General features: G+C 46.3%; 2 protein-coding genes and 1 long non-coding RNA gene across 3 annotated transcripts in view; 1 reads left to right on the forward strand and 2 right to left on the reverse strand.

Annotated features, from left to right (window-relative positions):
* ASPA (aspartoacylase) overlaps window positions 1-13,434 on the reverse strand; it is a 59,413-nt gene extending 45,979 nt beyond the window's left edge. Inside the window, exon 1 of the mRNA XM_068154738.1 lies at window positions 13,255-13,434. The gene's annotated coding sequence lies outside the window, so the exon portion shown is untranslated. The remainder of the gene's footprint in view (window positions 1-13,254) is intronic.
* Window positions 1-20,809, reverse strand: part of LOC137449338 (LHFPL tetraspan subfamily member 7 protein-like) — a 62,011-nt gene that overhangs the window by 22,622 nt on the left and 18,580 nt on the right. The gene's annotated exons all lie outside the window — the stretch shown is intronic.
* LOC137449340 (uncharacterized) lies at window positions 2,262-15,017 on the forward strand. The gene is made up of 3 exons (XR_010989355.1): window positions 2,262-2,317; window positions 3,506-3,595; window positions 14,875-15,017. It is a non-coding gene; the product is annotated as an uncharacterized lncRNA (long non-coding RNA).

A 20,809-nucleotide genomic window follows, 5' to 3' on the forward strand; every position in this document is an offset into this window, starting at 1 on the left:
GGTGCTGATGGGCTCTGCTATCTGGGCTCACTGTCTGAAGAGTAATGACTTGTGAAAGGAAGGTTACAAATAAGGTCAGGAAGCAGCTCATGAAGCCTTACATTTCATGTCAAGGATTTTAAAGGTTATAGGAGGGCTGCAAAAACTTTCCTCTGGGGCTGCTGGCTGACAGCTCAGTGTCATGATTATAACCTGATTTTGATAAATCATGTTGATCTACCATTTGCAAAAGGCTTGAAGAGTGCTGCTGATGAGTCTTGTGTTCCTGTGAAACATGAGATAAAATCCACAGGAAAACAAACAAATAAACAAACAAAAAGGGCAGCTTATGGTGCACTTACTGCACAGGAGCTGGCCTATGCCACCCAAGAGCAGAACCTTTACCCTGGGGAGCTGCCCAGCCTTAAATTCCTCACTTGGGGAAGCCTCTTCCAGTTTTGTGACTCTCCATAGACATTCCAGTTCCCTGAGGACCATTTAGCCCCTGAATCCTTAAGTGAAGTCCCTTTGCCTACCAAGCAGGCAGTAGATTTTGTCTGTGGGAACTGGCTGGTTGGCTGTGCTTACCCACACGGGGAGAGAGGGATTTCTCGTGGGGCTTAAGGATGCCTCTTTTATAACTTTGGTGTGAGATGAGAGGAATCAGTTTAAAATTAAAATGAGGATTTTTCAGCTTGTTCTTAATATTTATAAGGCTCCTTTTGCCTTACAGACAAATCCTCAAAGGGAAGATGGAAAGCTGCTCATCCTTATTTCTTGTGCCTTTAGTTCAGCTTCTCATTGTTTATACTACTCTGAGCAAAACAACTGTTCTGGAAATGCAGCCATTTACAAAATGCAGCCTACTAAGCCTCTAACAGCAGAGATATGTCCTGCTATGTTTGTTCCTTTGTTGTTGCTATGGCGTTACCACACATTTTTCCATGTAGGAAAGGAAATCCCATGGAGACCAAATAATAAAGGCTCGAGTTTCCAGGGCACAGTGTCCGTCTCGCCTCTTGACCTGTTTGACACCTTCTTTCACCAAACCTGCATTCACTGAAGCCAAATAAACAGCCAGCCATCAAAGGAAATGCTTTAAAAGGATTGCTCATGGTTAGCCTTGATGAAATATACATTGGAAAAACCTGCATTTTAATCATGTTTGGAGTTCTGCACTCAGAAATGGCTTTGTTTAACCGCATCAGACTTGTCATTCAGGGAAGTTGCCTTCCGCAGAACGCCTGCATTTAAAAGTCAAGTTAACCAAACCTAAACAAATTTCCCAGGAGGCTGTAACAAACCAGACAAGCGTCTCACACGCTCAGTGTCTGACCTCTGTGCTGCACCAGGTGTACCTGCAAGAGGCTGAGATGCTGCATGTTTGTCCCTCACCAGTCCACAACGGGCTGTCGCGAGCTTTCATCAAAAGATCATCGCTGTGTGTTGCTGGCTGGGACAACCTTGGCTTACACTCTCCACTTGGTTTGCAACAGATTACAAAGATAAATCCTGTGTCCTAGCCTGTCTGCTCTGCTTAAAGCCTCTGATCATTGCAGGTTGCACAGCATCCTTTGTGCCTTGTTTTATCTTCAAAATAGCTATTTCCTTCTGCTACCTGAAGTTACCCTTTGCATACTGGTTAGAATTGATGTATTAATACAAGTGCATCAAATGCTCTGGGATATTAATCCAATGTGATTTTTCATTCAACTCAATACACAAAGTACAGTCAGTACCATCCATCTTCAATTTATTTTAATGTATAGGTAGCTATAATTGTGGAAAGTGTCACCTGTTGATGTAGCTATTAGGGATGAATGTACAGTTCATAACTGACTAAAGAGCAAATGTCTCAGATTCAGAGTTGTTCTGATGCAAAATGGCATGCTGTATTTTTGGGCCAAGCTGTTTGGGCTTCATTTGTCATCTGTCTTCTACTGATGTCATTTTTGTGTAGCATAATTCAAAGGCACTGGCCTGGCCATCCAGGCATGTTAAAAATGCCTTGTATCCTCTCATCTTTCAAACTCACACAACCATATTGCATATAGGATATTGCAGCCAGAAGACACATCCAGCCAACACAGGGGGATCTGCCACAGGCAACATCCAGCTTGTGGCCTTCCAAATTCTTCAGACAACACAGTAAAACAAACATCAGCCTTACAGACTTAATGGACTTTTAATGGATTGGATGGATTCTGCATCAGCAGTTTGTAATGGAACATCTAAAGAGGAAAATTTCCCTTCCCATAGCAATTCCTAGGAGGACGTGAACTGACAGTGCACAGGCTCCTATTTGCAACACTTTGATGCTGTGCAAGAGAGCTCCACGGTAAGGCTCAAAGTCTTTGTCTCTTCTGAGAAGTCATTGAGTTTTCAGGGGATGGTAACTGAGCTGTGTCCATGCCAGGGGCTTGCCACATATCACAGCAGCCAATAGTGGCAAAAGGCATCAGTATACCCCACAAAGTCTGTGACCTCCTTGATCAGGGCCATTTAATTCAACTTCCCAGTGCTGCTGAAGAGAAGGCACAGAAACTAGGGCTAGAAGTCTACTTCCATGCCCAGAGGCTGTGGTTTTGTATGGAGGTACTTCTGCAGTTATCAAAAAGAAGACAAAGCCTACAATTCCTTTGTTGAATCCTGCCAGGCAGCACTGGTAATGCATTCCTCCCAGTCACATATCCTTGGCTTTGTTATTTTTTTGCATAATCTTTAACTTCAACTATTGATAAATAAATTGGTTGACAAACCAGAGAGTAAATCACCATTCACTGCTGAGCTACTATTGTGCCTCTCATTTGTAAGGCAGCTTTTCAAGCTTGTTTTTTAATCAGTTTGGCTTGACACTTTGTTTTCCTACTCTTATTTATGAGCTGTATCTTATGAATGGATTATGTAAAATAGTTTAATTCCAGTTGTTGCAATTTCTCAGATGCCATCACACAAAAGCTTGCTTTGAGTAGAACACTCAGGTCCAAATTTTGTTCCCAGTCGTGCTGATACAAATGAGATCATCATCCACTGAGATCAAAGGGCTTTTCCTCAGATTTACAACTGTTATGAGTATTTAGGAAAAAAATCTGAGCAATGCTCTTCCCAGAGTCAGCAAAGGCACGACACTACCTCTCAGCAGCACATTTCACAGATGAGGTTAACCCACTTAGCCAGTGTCCTCAGCTCAGTAACTGAATCTGGGAATTCTTGTGGCAAGGAATTATCAACTGCATTCAGCTGTGACTTGAGTGCCTTTGTTAGAGTATGTCAGAAATAGGGATGGGTGGATTTTAGAACATGTGCCTTCTAAGATTTTTGGATGCATTCAGGCACTTTCAAGCAACTAAAACACTAAAACCTTGGTGGCTAATTAAAGCAAGTGCATTAGTCCCCTGTTGATGGCCCTTTGCTGTGAGAGAGCAGCATACTACTACTACTGTAGCAAACCAGTTTTAAGCCTTTGCATGTGAAAACTATCTCCAGATGCCAGCAATCTCACCAATTATTACTCTCCATTTCACAGGTTTCTCTGGTCTCTCAGTGTCTGACTTCACACCTGAGTGTGGAACAGAGAAGGTGTGAAAACAAGATCTCTGTTGCTAAGGAACATTAGGTGTGTATTTTTGCTGTTTATTTCCCTCTACTAAATGATAGTTCACTTCTCAGGACAGAGCATGTGATGTGGCCTGCAGCAGCTGTAGGTAAGGCACAGGATCAGGCAAAGGAGAGAGAAAGAGCAGTAACTACAGGTTTCTGCTTGGCACTGGCTTGCTCAGGTTACTGCTCTGTGGTTGCCTGGACTCAGGTCACTCAGTCAAGTGCCCAGTTCCCACACTTGCCCAGTGTTTTGTTGGAGCACAGCCTGGCGTCAGAGCACCCATGGGAAGCCCAGCAAGGAGGCAGGCTGTGCTCTGCCACTTGTGATCCAAACCGGTACCATTTTTCATCTCCGCAGATGGAAATAGGTATGGTTAATTTGTGTGACACGGCTGTGACAACACAGAGCCATGAGGATGATGGATGTCACAGAAACCATTACAGGGCAGTTTTTCAAAGATGACTGCAGACATGGAGCAAGGCAAAAGGCACACAGTTTTGTGCATGTAAACGAGGCAATTACAACCAGGGGTGTGCAGACTGCACGTTTGCAAAGCCATAGCTCCCTTGGTTGCAGGAGTGCCTCTCAGATGAGTTACATGAGGCTTCCCATCCTTGCCTGCCTTGGCCTTTGGGCAAGGAGAGCAGGTGGGACCTGCATGGCCCAAACTGATGCCCGAGGCCCTGCATTGCATGGCCAACAAGCTCTGCTGGTGTTCTGTGGGACCCAGCACAACTTCTCCTCTTTGATCTACAAAGTCCCAAAGACCAACCTTCCCAGGAGTGGGGAATAACCCTGAACAGGGCCTTCCAGAGTAATTTATCCTTATTTAGAAAGACATGTTATTCTAATGGCATAGCATGCTAGGCATGATACAGTTTAAACGTTCTTCACTGGGTACAAATGTGACCTTCATTAACTTGTCTGTGTGAGCCTAGATCTACAGGAACAGCTCATTGCATTTTCAATTTAATTTAATTTGAATGATAATTTAAAAGTTGTTTGATGCAAATGCGACCATCTGCAACCTCGCAGCTGACACAGTTCTTAAAGATGAGTTTGTCAGCAGGGGAGGGGGGGAGAGCTTGATGGAGAATAAGAGCCAGGGGCTTTACAAGGTGATTTCCTGCTGGGTGTGGAGCACCCCAGGGGCAAGCTGTGAGTGCCTGGGGACTGAGTGGGGAAGAGAGGAGCCAAGCAATTGCTGGTTTTTGGAGCTGTACCTGCCCATTTAAGTATGAAGTAGTGATCACACCTCATCAGACCCTCCCAGCTTATGGTGCAGCTTGTCATCTGAGCCACGATAACAGCCCCAGGTATGTGCCAGCCAGGCCTGCTGTGACACAAAATGTGCGGGAGTTTCAACTGCCAGAAGGAGCTGAGTGAGGTTCTGCTACCTTGTGCATGGTACTCCAGTGCTTAGCAAAGCCACTGGTTGTGGATTTTGTTCTCTTGTTATGTTTTTTGCCTGTTAGTAACAGTGCTGTGCTTGGACTGAGAGCTCATGGTGACTTTGAAGGGAGGTGAGGGGAAGGTGGAGAAAGACTCTCTTGCTTTGCTATGTCAAATCTAAGCTGTTGTTTTCTGGGAGCTAGTGCCTGCCTATTATTTTCCCCTGCTGTGCACCAGACAGTCTTGGATGCTTCAGGACAGTAAATAATAATGCTAACAATGCTAATGGTTGTTTGTTCACAGTCACTACTTGACTGCTAAGCTTTGAATAACTTGATAAAAATGAGAGCCTGAAATGTTGCACTGATTTTCCTAGAGCTTGGTCTGGGTTAGCTGCTGACTTCCTAAGGTCATGTGATAAAATAGGCTCTGTGTCCAAGTCAAGCTCTTGATAGGGAGCCAGAGGAACCATTTTGCCCCTAATGCTTCCCTGCTGGTAGCCTTGTTCAGGGAGGTTGGAAGGGGAGGTCGGAAGGGGAGGTCCTTGCTGAGCCCTTATTTTGTAGCAAGAATGCTTCTACCTGCACCCCAGGGAGTCATGCTTGGAAACTGGTGTCCCATGTGACTCCACCAAAACCTCCATGAGCTCTCCTGGAAGGGCTAGCAAAGGGAAGGGAGCTGGGGGAGCAATTCAATCACTTTTTGTCCTATACCATGAAAATGTTCTGTATTTCAAATGCTTTTTTTGGCACCTATGTACAAGAGCCATTGCACTGGTGCTCATGGGAATGTGGCTGAAAGCTTTTAGCTAAATTTGCAAGCATCATCTCCTTTGCCATTGTGAGTCTGGATGAGGGAAAAGAGAAAAATGACCCTTTCTAATAAGGAGGAGTGGTGGGGTTAGCATTGTCTGTGGCTCAGAAGACCTGGTTTTAATTCTTAAGTACAACTCTCTGTTCCTGAGAGGCTGAATTTCATCTTCTGATTTCTAGTGAAACTCAAGCATTACCTCTCCTGCAAGAGCAGACCATCCCCATCTATTCTAGAGGTGGCACTGTGTGTTCCTGTCTCAAAAGCAAAACAGAAGTGTGTGCAGACCACCTAAGTGTGGTCTATGGCAAAGCACTACTGAAGAAGACAGATCCCTTATTAAAATGAGCATGCACGTTATGAACTGTAGGATTGTCTTAAACCTAGGAACTGGATGAAGTATTGATGGGAAAACATCACAGCAGCTTTCTGTTGCAGAGACTACTGATGCATTTATTCAACATTTCTTTTGCTCTTCACTTAACACCATGTTTTCTGCTCTTTCTCTTGTGTTCCCTAAATTGGGACATGAGAGATTACAACATCTTTGACAGCGAGAGCAATTGCCTAGAACTACCCATACACCTCAGCTGTTCTTACTGTGTCATGTTTCAAGTGCCTCTGAGAGCTGTGCTGGTGGTCCCTCAGGAATAACAACCCTTGGTGATACTTGTGTGGCTGCATCTTAGGCAGCAAGGTGCACAAATGACTCTGTTAAAACTTGGTCTCACTTGAAAGTCACCTTTCAAGCAGCTCATCAGCACCCCTGGTTCCCTGTCTGTGAGTAGGAAACTAAATGTAGCATCCTGATTTGTAGTGGAAGGCTCTTACTCTGCAAATTATATCTTTCACTGTATTTTGGGGCATTAAAAATTGAGTCAGCTTTTGGAAACAAGAAGAGAGGTTCCTGCTTTTCTTATGAGAGATCAAGCCAAGTGGATAAGATTGAACAGAGAAGCTGAGAAGGTGCTTGGGAACAGAAGCTTTAGATTGTGACTATAATGCTGATTTCTGGTCTTCCTGCTCTGTGTCAGAACTGCTTCTCACCAAACCCATTAGAGAAACACTTAACAGAAAAAGGCAAACCCCCTGGGAGAGTCTTCCACCTCCTGTAGAGATTTGGAAGAAAGCTTACATCTACCCATTAGGAAGAAAAAATAAAGTACTTTTAGCTTTTAAGTTCAAATTATGGATCCAAATAACATATGCTGGAACTGAGCACAGTCTTGCTGGTAGGGGATTTGCCAAATCTAAGGCTGCTCTAGCAATAAATAATGAACCTAATTAGGCTCCTTTCCTCTGGAGCACCCAGTTTTGTGATAGCAATATGACAGGGCACCAGAGCCTCTTTTAACAGATATTCAGAGCATTGCTGAAGAGTTAAAGAACCCCCAGCAAACCACTTCTCTTGAGAACAGCCATAGATTGTGGTTATGTCTTCCTACCACTGTACATCAGCTGTTCCTGAAAGAAATAAAGGCAAAATGAAGCAGCAGCTGGCCTGACTGCTGAGCATTGCTATGCAAGAGAGAAAGCAGCTATTTTCTACAAACACTGACTGCAATGTGAGAAAACTACGGACACTCTTTATTTTTCTCACCATTCTTAGTTTCCTGATATCAAACAACCCTCTGATAGAAACCTTATAGTTTGGCTTTCAAGAGGCAAAATCACTTTAACTGGTGTGTTAGAAGGACTGCAGATTTCATCTGTCACTGAAAATCCTTCTGTGCTTCCTCTGCAAACACACAAACATCAAATGGTGGAGCACTTCCAAGGCTGTCAGCTCAAATATCCTTTTCTGGCTTGGAAGATGCTGAAAATGGGAAGTTTCAGAGACAGAAGAGAGAGGGCTCGTGTTTCACCTTCTTGATGCAAAAACTGCCCCTGTGTGCATTGCCCCTTTCTGGTAGTTCAGCTGCAAGGCTGGGAATTCATCTGGTTTTTCCCTCTCTACCTCTAAGCTTTGTATCTTTCCTCTGCACAAACCTTGAAACCAGTCAGAGGAAGTGAACGATGCTCTTCCACCAGCAGTCCTGCCAAGCCCAGCTGGCAAGCAGTGGCTGACATGCCATTTAGCCCCATGAACAGCCAGTAACACTGGTGCATGGGGGGGCTGTTATTGCCTTTGTTGTAGGAGAGTTTTTACACTGCTGGGGTAGGAAACCCCCAACAGCTTGGTAGCTGAGCCCTTTCCCCCTTGTGTCCTCATAAATTAAGCATAGCGACTGCTGCCCCCTCCCACAGACAGCAGTGTTCCAATAAATCATGTAAATAGAGTCTCTGAGATTCACTGCCTTTTATTTCACTTGAGTCCTGTAACTCAGCTGTTAATTGGATCCGAGATAAAATCTATTTTACCACATGTTCCCTAAGCAGGATTCTGTAAAGTCCTCTCCAGAATAATAACCTATAGCGTTGGCCTCTTTGTTTTGCTCCTTTCCAGCACCCAGTAGGAGAGCGGTGAGGCAGCATGGCCAAGCTCGAGAGAATTTTGCTTCCTTGTGGTGCTCTCAGGCTGCTTCTGTTTAGCTGCCAGCATCCTGGTGAAGACTCACCCTGTTTTTTGCAGCATAGCTGCCAACAGTCTGCATCTGTCTCCAGTCCCAAAGCAGAGGTTTCCAAGGGGCCTGGCAATGCATAACCTCTTCGGAGCAATTATAGTAGGCTGTGTTCTAAGCAGCAAATATTGGATCCTAACAGTGAGCTTGTTTTCCAGAAAGCTCTTAGAAAGTTCTGGTGGTTTAATTGGTGTAATGCACCAGTTCTGCTGGGAATTTCATCAATGAAACAGACACAGGATGTTTGGAGGGATTTCCCCCCCTCCCTTAGGGGAGAGGAACCCCAAATCTTCTGTTTGCTTCTTCTGCTAACTGCAACACAGGAGAAATTTAAGGCCTCCTTAGGACAGCTTTTTTTAAGAGAGGAATCAAACCTGCACTTGCAGAACTGAGGAGAGGCTTCATTCCAGCATTTTCTCTCAAATGTGAAATCCTACAGATTTTAGCAATAGGATTTGCTGTGGTGTCTCTTGTCTAAGAAGATGTCTCCTACAAAGCCTCCTGGCCTATGCTCTGTGCGCAGAAAGCATCAGGAGCAGAGCAATGCCTTCAGCCAGAGCTGTTCAGAGCCACAGCCTTGCACAGCTAAGCTGCAGCAGCTTGGGTACAGTTTTTATTGTTTATAGACCTAACCTGAACCAGTATCTAGGAGCAACAGCAACGTAATTAGCTTTGGCAATTAACGCTGCTAAACTGAAGCTGCTGCAGGACCAAAGGCACTTTTTTAGACTGCAGAAGCAGCAATTAGTGTTTCATTACAGTAACAAGCCTAGCTAGACTTCTGAGCCTGCCAGGGTCTGCTGATCTAATTTGGGGATCCATCAATAAACCCAAGGGGCATTAAAGTGGGATTCATCAAGTCTTTCACCACCATGTTTGGAAAGCCTGACTGGAAAGTGACAGGAAGATTTTGTTTACTCCTGGTCAGCTTAATGGCCATCATGGTGTACATGGATCACTGGGCAGCACCAACTGCACACAAAGCTGAGGCACACCCCAAAGATTGAAGACTTGGCCTTGCAGGACCCTGAGAGGTGGTTCAGGGAGCCTCTTCCACCTCCAGCTTTCAGCTTCTACTTCCAATCTCGTAGTACAGAAAGCAGCAGTAATTTCACGTCTTATCTGTACCTCCAAGCAAACATCCTTTTTGTTAGTGTGTTCAGGAGAATGTATTTCTGTGCCAGTCACACTCAGTTCTTTGGCTGGCTTCTGCTTGACAAACAGTGCATGTGTTGGGAAACACACATTTGGGGGGAGTTATTTAGTTTCTAATCTTGCCTGCAGTTGTGCCTTGAGTCTGAGGTCAGCTCTGCCTTGATGAGAAGGGGCTGGCACCATGCAGCCAGGGGCTGGTGCTCAGGGTCAGAGTGACCAGGTTTAGGCACTGCTGTACCACTGCTGGGCATCAGGGTGTTTGGAAGGTGGAGGTGCACTATGTGGGCATCCAGCTTTGTTAGAAAACACCAGGGTTCAAAACCCATTAGCTGTAATACGGTGCACACCCCTCCCTACCATCATTTGTGCATTTTAAGCTCCAGCTAACATACCAAACAGTATTTAGTGGTTTTGCCAGGAAGTACCACTGTAAAATCAGCAGAAAATCCTCCTCCCCTCCCCTCTCTCCTTTCCCCCCCCCCCCCTTTTTTTTTTTTTTTTTTTTTTAACACAAGGGAAAAAACTACTCTGCTATGAAGCTTTGTGTTACCTGAAGGGTTATTATCCAGTGAAGCTGTTGTAGAATACCTCTGTTCTGTGCAACCTCCTTTGCTGTTTTCTGTGCTTTACTAGAACCAGTAATTTCTAGTCACTTGGAAGCTTGCTAAGAAGTCAGGTACAGAGCTGTACTGTGATGGATGTGATAATGTCAGGAACCTCCTAAGCAGCAGTTTTATTGGCAAGTGTTCCTGTTGCAGCCAGCAGCAAGGAGACCTTTGGTGTCTCTCCTCAGAATCGATACTGGTGGGGGTTGAAGAAACTCTCCTCTGGCATATGCACTTTGCATTTCCAGAAGGACTTTCTCAAAAGAACCTATTTCTGGATATGCCAGAAAAATAGGAATGCTTTCCTGTTTCCCAAGGACGAAAACTTACTAGGGAGGAGGAGGCATGCTCCCCTCTTTACTGCTTTAATTACATGAAAAGGTTTTATTGGTGGCTGTATGTCAGGCTTGGGTTTTTCATGGGGCAAGAATAAGGCAAAACTCTCTAATCTGGCTTCCACGAAGTTTTTGTCCCTGAGCTGCACGCAAAGGAAGGGGCTTGGCAGTGGGCCACCCATTCACAAGCTGGGGACGGGCTCCCTCCTCGTGATGTTGGTGTTCAACGCCCACTAGGGCTCTTTGACCCTGGCGCTGGTCACCATCAGCTGCGTTTGTTACAGCTCATTACACAGCAGGAATGTGGAAGCCCAGTGACCTTTCCCAGAGGGACAGGCAGAAAAGCAACAGCACAAAAGAGGGAGGAAAACGTTGTACACTTCAGAAAATAAATAATTGAATGTTATTGTGATGGAAAACACTGGGCTGACAACAGGCAGGGGGAAAGACTTTCCTTTTAGGGTGTTGACTATGGGAGGTGTGGGACTTGGATATCTATTCAGCTGAGTTCAGTGTCCCTTCCTGCCCCTGCCTTGGCTATCAGAGAATTTCAGCAGGCTGGGGAAGAGCTCTCATGTCCTAGTGACATGGGACCACTTTTATGATGCACTCGAGGAAGGATCAGAGGTGGGAGGGCTGGAGGCACCACTTTGCATGGTCTCCTTCTTCTTGCTTCCTTTGCCTGGCAGCCATAATGTGGCATTTCTAAAGCTAGCAAAGAAGTCAAGGCAAACTGTCAGCCTTTCTCCCCAAGTTCCTCAGCTTACCTAGTGGTGGACTAGAGCCCCTGGGACTGCTCCCAGCTGTGACTCCAAAGTTTCTCCTTCAGAGAGGTCCAGGTTTCCAACTACCTTGTTTTCCCCCTTCCTTTCACTTCCAGTTTTTATTTAATCTGACTTCTCCAGTCTCTTGAGACAAACTGATTAATTCTTTTCCCCTTTGCAGTCCCCTGAGTCCCTTGTTCAATCTTTCCCGCCTCAGTGAGATCTTAATAAATGCTGCCTGTGGCTGGAAGTGGGATTGGGTCTCAGAACTGTAATTAATTCTCTACTTCCTCCATTGCTTCAATATGCTATTTACAGCCATCAGCCTGTGCAGAAGCAGAGATTTGCAGACTGCCTCCAAGTTTTGCCTCTGACTAATATCTTGTATCCACCTCGCTTTCTGTATGCTCTCTTGCATTTCTGGCTTTGCCTTGTGTCCAGATTACTGTTGACATATGAAAACGCTGATGGGCTTCCAGTTAAAAATGTAATCTCAGAGACAGCAATTGCCAGGCTTTTCTCATTGCTCATCCTCTGTTATTTGAAAGCTTCTTAGTCCAGGCTGGCTGCTAGTGATGGGACATCCAGGCCCACTGCAGCAGTGTGACTATGGTCTGACTGTAATCTCCCTAATTGCTTTCTGTAGCCTCCTCCTTCCCCATAGCAGCTTGCAGGATTTTAACTCCAGCAAACTGACTGTCAACCCAGGGTGTTCTTTGCAGGCACTGCAGAGGAGGAGGAGGAGGATGTAAGCAACTTGGATTGAAAGGTCTGAATGAGGAAAAAGCTATAAAAAGGGTTTGTGGTTGTTGGCAGATCAGTAAAGGGGAGCACAGTGAATGCTTGGAGCCTGCAGATGCTACAGAATTGTATAGGCTAATACCATAGAATATAAATAGAAGTGGATTGAAATTAATCTAGGGGTAATTGGGCTGAGTGGGGAACTGCTCCTTGCTGGGATGGAAGCCCCCAGCAGGGATGGAAGCCCCCTGTTTTATACCGAGGGAAGTTCCTCAGCCTTCTGCCTGGGACTTGCTTAGGGTTCCAGCAGTGAACTGGGAAGATGCATTCAATATGCCAGTGAGGAAGCAAATGCAAATTTCCTCCTTCTCTCTCTTTTGGGTGAGATTTATGCCACCTCCACATGCACAGCCTCCTGGCAGCAATAAATGACAGAGGGGGAGGGAGTGCTGCAAGGAAACAGTTACCCTGCAGTTTGTGTGTGAGGCGCATGGAGATGGGATGTGTGGGGACCAGCAGGCTGCTCCCAGGCACGTAGTCCCAGCACCACAAACCTTCCCACTGCTACACTATGGCCCAACCCCAGAGCCTGGGGAAATGGAGATTGGATTTGCTGTTTAGTCATCCTCCTTCCATTCTCTCCAGTGCCAATGTTGTGTGTGCCCAGGTACCAGAGGCTGGGATGGAGCCATCAAGCTCTTCTTGGCAGACAGGTTTATTACACAAACAAGTGTTTTGGCTGCTCTGTCCCAAAGTCCTCCCCAGGGTGTGATTAGCTGGGCACCCCTACCCCCCCCCCCCCCCCAGACATGGGCTGCATCACAGACCTATAGTTAGTGCATCAAAGGTCACCTCACCTATTGGGACTCATTGAGAACACACAGCCTGAATTACAGCAGAACTGTAACTGGTGAGGATGGGAAGCACTCTACTTTGCCCCATTGGGCATGAACTCTGCTGACCATGCAGGTCTGGCACAGGCTCCTTGATCTCTGTCACCTGATAGAGGGAGGTGTCCAGGTTCAGCACAGTGAAAGCAGAAGAGCCACAGGGAGCAGAAAGGGCATGAGGCAAATGTGCCCTAAGAGTCTGTCATTTGGGGACTAGAAAAGCTCCAGTGGACCCCTCTTCTTAGGCACTCTTGATATCACTGTCAAGTGTCTAAACCTTGGCACTGCAAAGCAAAAATGGATGCAGGGCGAGGCCACAGGTGGGGGTCTGCAGGAAAGCTCTTGGTACTTGTACCAACCCTGAGAGGCACCTGCCCAGACCTTTTCTTTCCCTGGCAGCCTCACCACCTCCTAGTCTTACCTTTAAGTCCCCTTGCTCCTGGGACTCTGGCTGGGCAGCTGTCAGGATTGGAAACACAGAAGATGCTGAGTCCCCTTCACACTGGCCACAAGCAGTAGGCACAAGAAGACACAAAGGGGACAAGTTCCCTTAGTGCATCATGCTGAGCCTGACACACTCCTCTCCCCACCACCTCTGCAGCTTGGCAGGGCTCAGCCAGGGGAACAAGCTCTGCTCTGGAGGATCTGGGTTCAACCTCTAGGAAAGGTATTTGGCTGCTGCCTGTAAGCACCTGACCATGGTTTAATCCCCTTTCAGTGCAGAGCTCTGACAAGCCCCAAGCAGAACTAGGACAGCTAAAAATACTCAGTGCACAAAGTAAGTAGTGGTTTGGGTAGGACTGAACAGAAGCAATTGATCTCAAATCAAAAGGTTCACAAGGTGCAGAACATGGCTTCATCAGGTCAAGCATCAGAAAAAGAGCAAAGATGTCAGCCTGTCACAGAACTTAAGAAACTTCACAGCAAGATCAGCAGAGCCTGCACCAGCCACGCAGGGAGGTGCCTGCTGACTCCCCCACCATATGCTGGCTTTACCTTTACTGTCAGTCTAAATTCTGCCAATTATTAAATTATCCAACTTGCAGCAGGAAGGCAGTTAGATGTGATCCAAATGGTGTCACTACAATTATGGTAATTATCTGAAAACAAGCCAATTAATTCCCTCCTCTTCATGCCAGTTGGTACCAAGATAGCAGCTGTTCCAGCAAATTTGTTACCACGTTACTGTACATTTGTTAAAGGTTGAGGTTATAGATTCTAGCCTGCCTTTAAATATTAAAAATGCTATAAAGTCATGGAGTGTATAACTTATTAGGATTTTTTTAAATGTCAGGAAGAGAGAAATTTCTTTTATATGCCAAGAGAACCGGTGGGAAAGTGATTTACTAATGACTGCTAGCTGGAAATGTATACTTTGCAATCAGCATATGACTGAGCTATAAATTAACCTGTGTCAGTTTGTCACCTCGACCCATGCAAAATGAACTAAAGGCAGAAGTTTTCTGGGGATCTTTTGCATTTCTCTTTCGTCAGTTTTGGTGTTTGGGATGCTCAATGCATCCAGAGGCATCCTGCAGGATTGGTTTCCACTGGATTAATTTTCAGCAGCTGGTTTAGTTTGTCAAGTGCTTTGGCTCTTTTAATCATGTGAGAAGCAGCAGCATTCACTCATGGGGGGTGAACACAAAGGATGGCTCAGCTCTGCCTGCAGCCCTGGGAGCACTGCCCCAGGCAAGGCAAGTTGGGCCAACATGGGAAACTCTTCACTCACGTGAAGAAGCTCATGATAATCATGTTATCAAGACACCTTTTACTTTCAAACTTGTTCATGTTAAGGACAGCCTTGCTTGAATTGCTGGAAGTGTCACAACATCCAAAGCCTACCGCTCACAGCTCTTGTCAGAGGTGCAAATGAAGTGCCCTCAGATCACAGATCAGTGTGACCTCTCATTTTGCACAGACTTTCCTTATAGAAACTAGTCTTTCATCTCATGTTTGCTATCATATCCTCTCTTGGATTGGCCTTAATTTTTTATTTTTTTAAATGTGGTGTTTTGAAATCTTTGGCTTTGATGTGCAGGAGACACTTCTTTCAATAAATGTCAAGAGCAGATTAAAGAAAATTAAATGGTGGAAAGAAGAAAGACTACCTTTTGGCTTGAACAGCATTTTCATGACAACTGAATGAATCGGCTATGAAAAATGTGTGCTTCCCTCTCTGTGCTCAAGGTACATGCCAGTGGGATCTGTTTATATCCGTGGGCTTAACATACACACACCCCCCTGCATCCGTCATTGCCTGCAGCTCCTGTGCAGCTACACAGCCACGCACTGGGCAGAGCTCAGCTCCTGGGAGCAGGTTAGTGGCATTAGCCTGCTGCTTTGCTTGAAGTAATTAGCCTTGCTCACAGATGACCTTCACAGCAAGCCCTAAAGGCTGACAGATTTGGGTTATATTGGAGCAACAGACAGAAATGTGTTTCAGAGTGCACCTCCTGAAGAAATACCCAGCAATAGGAGCTGGGGATCGTGGTGCCCACGCACCTGCAGCAAGGGAGGCTTTCACTCCCACAGACCACAAGGGACAGATGTAGCCAATGAACTCCACCAGCTTCCTGGACATCTCTGGTACCTTCCTGCTATTCTTAACTGATACCATCTGCTTTCCATTTTACTTTCCCAGAATGTCCCTGCTGCTGTCAGTGTGACATGCCAGGACTTTCTCCTTCCTGTGTTTGGGGTTGTGTCCAGTTCCCACTTTGCAATAAGCAAAACACCACCTGGCACAGGAGAGTGCAGGTATGCTATTCCCTACTGATCCCCACTCAATTCTTCCTTATTATCATTTAAGATTTATTGATTGCTTTTATGCTTTTGCTTCACATGAAGTTATTTTCACATTTGTTTCCCATTAAAAGTGCCCAATTCATATTTCTCCCTGTTAAGCAGCAAGCAGACATTCAGCCACAAGGATTACATTTGAGAGTTAAAAAACCCAGGCAGTCCCCTGCCCAGTTGTAATGTTAGATATGAGCGAGTGTGTAAACAGGTTTCTGCTTATCAGTCCTGCAGCTATCTGCTGCACACAAACTGCTCAGCCCCACAAAATCCAATTTCCAAGAGGTTAGAGGAGGGGACTGTTTGCAGAAACACAGCAATACAAATCTGCAGAGCCACAGCCCTCATTATGCTGATGTGAAAGAGAGAAATGCCGCTTGACTCCTCCTGGCACCCGAAGGCGACATTTACTTTAGTGACTTTGATTAGAATCAGCTCAGCTTTGCCATGGAATTGGTTCCTTCTATTTTCCCCTGCTTGTGTGGTGGGTTGGCAAAAGCAGCTGAGCCCCCACTGTGGCCTTTGTGCCCAGAGCAGGTGCTGGGCACAGGGGCTCTGCAGTGCACCCTGGCACCTGGCAGCACAACCATCACTTTGTGTTTGCCCCAAAACAGCTTGGAAACTCGACTTGGAAACACCAGTCATGAACTGGCAGGAGAGACAGGAACACAGCCTGCTGATTCCTGTGGGGCAAGCTCCTGCCTTCAAGGCTATGCTGTTTTGAGGTTTTGCCCAAGGGCTGGATGTGCACACATGCTGCAGCTCAGTGCTGGAGAAGCTAAGCCCTCCAAGTGCCCTCTAGCATAGAGGAGGAACACAGAACCAGGGATGTTGTGGGCTGGACCCTCCGACCCAGCTGCTGTAAGCAGCAGGGGGAAGGATGCAGCAGAGCTGTGAGGTGCAAAAGGCAAACGATCCTCAGCCCTTGACACAGACATGAGCTCTTTGTTTACTCCCAGATAGAGCAATCAGGCAGCAGGCAACCTGCCTGCTCTCCTGACACCTCCTGTAAAGGGCTGTTGCCCAGAAGTTCACTGCATCAGTAAAAATGCAAACTGTAAGCTGATTAGATATTCATAGATACTCTTTCTTGATTAGCTCACCATTAATATTTCAATGTCAGAACTGGATGCATGCTGCCTCCCTGCTCTCTTCCTTCCTGCTTAATTAATTTTGACCATCACCCACAACAGTCTCCGACAGATAGCAGAAATTAAAGTGGGCTGTTCCATGACTTTGCTTGCTGTAAACAGCTATTTGCAATTCCTCTTCATACATCACCCACCCGTGACAAAGAGATCACGGTAGCAGAAAATCAGTCTCCTGCCTAAGGACTTCAGAGCTCTGAAAGAACATTTGCTTATTCGATAAAAATAATCAGGAAGACAATGCAGTTGGCACCACTCGGCAACAAGATTGGTGTCTCACCTAGTAATCAGCTGGCTGTCATGCCATTCAAAAACAGAGAAAGGGGCAGAAGTGTTAATTTGTCTTTAAAAAGAAAAGCCCTTTGATTTAGGCTAGCTCATAAAAGCTGCAGCATCACCCAGCTGTGAGGGGATGTGATAATCGCTGCAACCCCAGCAGTGGTATGAGCAGCTCACTTCATAAAATGCAGGCTGCATGGCTGCCTAATGCACAGCATCCACATCCATGGCTGATAACATGACGTGCTGCTAATGGTCTGCTTGATTTTATTGATGTGCTCAAGATATACAGGGGCAGGAGGAGCAGTGAGGCAGAAACTATACAGTGGCATTTGTTCCAACCCTGCCCAGGGGACTCCCTGCCTTCATTCATCCTCCTCCTGGGCCCAGAGGGGTGGGGAGCTCCCCTGCATGACTGAAGGACACTTGCCACCTCCCAAGTCCATGAGGTAGGTGCTGACAGACCACACATCAGCATTGCTATCACAATGTGCCTATGCAAGACCAAAGTGGTTTGCAGAAGCAAAAGTTTTGCCTTCCTTTGCTGCCATCTGAGCTGCATTTTGCTGCTGCAAAACAAGTCTACTGCTACTGGATGTGCTCCACATCTCCATCCATTGCTGCAAATCATCCTGCCCCACCTTCCAATCTCTCTTGTCCTGGGGAATACAGCACGATGGTGACCCAAGGTGAGCAGAACGGCAGGAGTGGCATGTTGGAGCCCTGCTCAGTTCCATCCCCTCCAGGCAGTAACTCAGGCTGTTAAACGCCTGGCCAGAGCTCACCATCTGCTTCCAGTCTTGGAGGAATACCGCTGCGTAATTCAATCAAAAAGGAGAAGATCCTTGTTGCACTGAGTCGTAAGTCACTCTTCAAGTAATTATATTTTTATACCCCTATCAGGAGCAACAGGGGCTGTTCATTTTATGGGCTTCAGCAGCCAGAGCTGTGCTTCTGCCAAGGTTATGGCTGGGAGAGGAAGACAATTTAACATTTCCTTAGCCATCCAAGGCTTAGCCATGTTTTCAGCTTTGTGGTTAGGCAAGCAAATAAAGCCCTGCAGGACTAAGGCCTTTATCCAGGCATGCTTTTATTGTGGAGCACAGAAAATGCACTGACTTGGACCCAAAGAGCTGACCAAACCATCAGCGTGAAGCTGATTCCCAGTGATGTGAACATGCCAGGTCTGCCCTTCCAGAGCAATGCACAGAGCAGCTACTGCAGCACAGCAAATGCTGCCTAACCAGGGAGCAAAATCCTGCTTATCCCAGCAGCTGGAGGGGTCACTGAGCTGCATCCCTTGTGTGCTGCCTTGGAAAGGTCAAAAGAGATTAGTTCAGGGGAAAAGCCTACCAACTTGATCCATCTGAAGTGCCTGGGATGCGAATCACAGGACTCAAAAGAAATGGAGTCTTTAAAAAAATATCAGAAAAAGTTAATTGTAACCTTCCTGGAGCCTGCTGTTGCTCTTTGGGGTAATTTCCCCACTTTCAACACTTCCACCATTCTCCAGTTTGTGGCCTCTCACCAGCTAGCTATCCCTTAGCACCACTGTCCTTTCCTGGGCTAGTTCTCCACCTGCTCTTTCACTGCCCCAGATGTTCACTCTTTGCAACAGATTTATTGTCTTGACTTTCTAAAGGGCTTCTCCATGTTTCCATCTGTGTTTACACTCACTGCGGGGTAAATTTCTTCTCCTAGCAGATCTGTTCCTTACCAGCAGAGAAACACAATTCAGATTCAGATGGGAAGGCAGAGCACAACATTTCCCAAGCAGCCCTTCACTTGGAGCTGTGCTCGGTGCCCACACAAGGACAGAGCCCTCTGCCAGAACCTGCATTATCAGACTCTGCAATAAGGAAGCAGGATCTGGCCCAGTGCCACCTCGGACAGGTCTGCTCTCTGGGCTGGCTCCTCGGCTCACCCAGCACTGCCTGCCTGCTCTTCAGGGTGCTGAAGCCAAAATACACCTCTAGAGCCAGTTAGGCAGGACTGAAATGCTCCACATGCCACCCAAGGGTCAGACCTAGGCAGCCAAGATCCTGCCAGTCAGCCAGGGCTGTAAATGTTGGAAAGAGAGTTCCTTTCTCTGGGAAATCTCACCTCTGTTCATGCCTTCCCTCAAAGCAGGGCTGGCTGATGCATGAACACAGCCGTTAACTGCCTGGCCAATTTGCAACACAAAGGGCAGTGAGCAGCTGCAGATTTATCACCTTGCTCTCCAAGGCTAGACCAACACATCTTCACTGTACAGCAACAGCAAGGCCCAGTAATGACTTCCCAGGTGGATTTACAGATAGTGTGAGCTTCATCTAATCTCGGGAGAACAGATTTTGAGGCGTTTAGGGGCTCACTGCTTCACCCTAAACTGACATCAGCCTTCAGTTTCAGGGCAGTGTGTTAGTGCTGTTCTCATTGCTAGATACTGCCCTGCTCTGTGTCCTGACAGGTCCTTGTCTCCATGTTCAAATAGATGCCTGTTAAATTATAGCCAGCGAGCTTTTGAGACTAAGGCCAGAGTCTGTCTTCCATGCTGCTAATATACTGGTGTAGCACATCCTAACTTGACCAAAAAATCTACCACAGAGAGAGAGGGCTGGCATTGACCAAAGCTCCCTGAAATGAAGGGGTGCATTCATTCTTCTCTTGAGCAGATTGAACTGCAGGCTGGCCATGACAATCCCGAGCTCCCTGTTAGCATCAGAGAGGATGGGGAGGCTTTTTTCCCCCTCTGTGTTAGACTATACACTCAGTCCAGATGGATGAGTCAATAAAGATGATGTGACCTCTACACAATTGCTTCAGAATGCATGAGATTCAGTTAGGAGTTTCATTCCCCACAGCAAGGGAGAATATTCAGGTGGCCCTGGAGGGGGTTTGCAAGGATCTGCCATCTTCCAGCAACAGCAAATACAAACATAAGTGAAGCCAGGGGCAGAAAAGTTAAACTGTTTATGAGCCAAAGCACAGAACCACACAGCAAGGAGATAAGGAGATGTGCTTCTTCCCAGTGCTGTGGGCATGCCACAAGCGGGCTGGGCAGCTTCTAATAACATCTGTTAAACGGCAGATTCTCTGAAGCTTTGCAGGATATGGTTTGTGATGACCTGGCTGCACTGCACCTGACTTTGCAAGGGAAGAGGGATCCTCTTGTGAAGAGGTTTTCTCCTGCAACAGCCAACCAGCACGCTTAAGCTCCATGAAAGATGAAGCATAATCAAAGCCATCCCTCCCCCAAAACTCATATGAAGGAGCCTGCTTGGAAAGGAACTGCTTGAAGAGTCCTCCTGAGCAGCATGCTGAGACCTCAAAAATGTTAGAATGGGAGTAACCCTCCTGCATTGTAGAAGAAGGAGCAATTGCCTGTAAACTGAATGGAGAGTCACAGGTGAAGGGAAGCAAATTCCCCCTAAAACTGAAGTTCATGGCTCTGGCACAGTGCTGGGATCCTTGGGACTGTCTTGTATTTCCTCAGAGGCACAGCTTTGGAGGCCCAGTGGCACTTGGTATTTGTTGTTCTCATTTATTACAACACATTGTTATTTATTAAGCACACTTTTTATGGGCTGTTACTGCATCCAAGTGCAATAACTGGTCTAAACTCAAATCCCTAGGAGAACTGTTAAAAGAGAAGCAATTCTGCCACATATTAATATGACAAGGCTTTCCCCAGGTTTAAGGGAATAGAAAATATGCTTTGTACAAGTGAAATAGTTCTTTCTTGCAGTAGAGACCTGCTCTTTTCCAATG

Source organism: Melanerpes formicivorus, unplaced genomic scaffold (assembly GCF_026170545.1).
Source record: "Melanerpes formicivorus ecotype bairdi unplaced genomic scaffold, bMelFor1.0.p_v2 SCAF_29, whole genome shotgun sequence".
Taxonomy (NCBI): domain Eukaryota; kingdom Metazoa; phylum Chordata; class Aves; order Piciformes; family Picidae; genus Melanerpes; species Melanerpes formicivorus.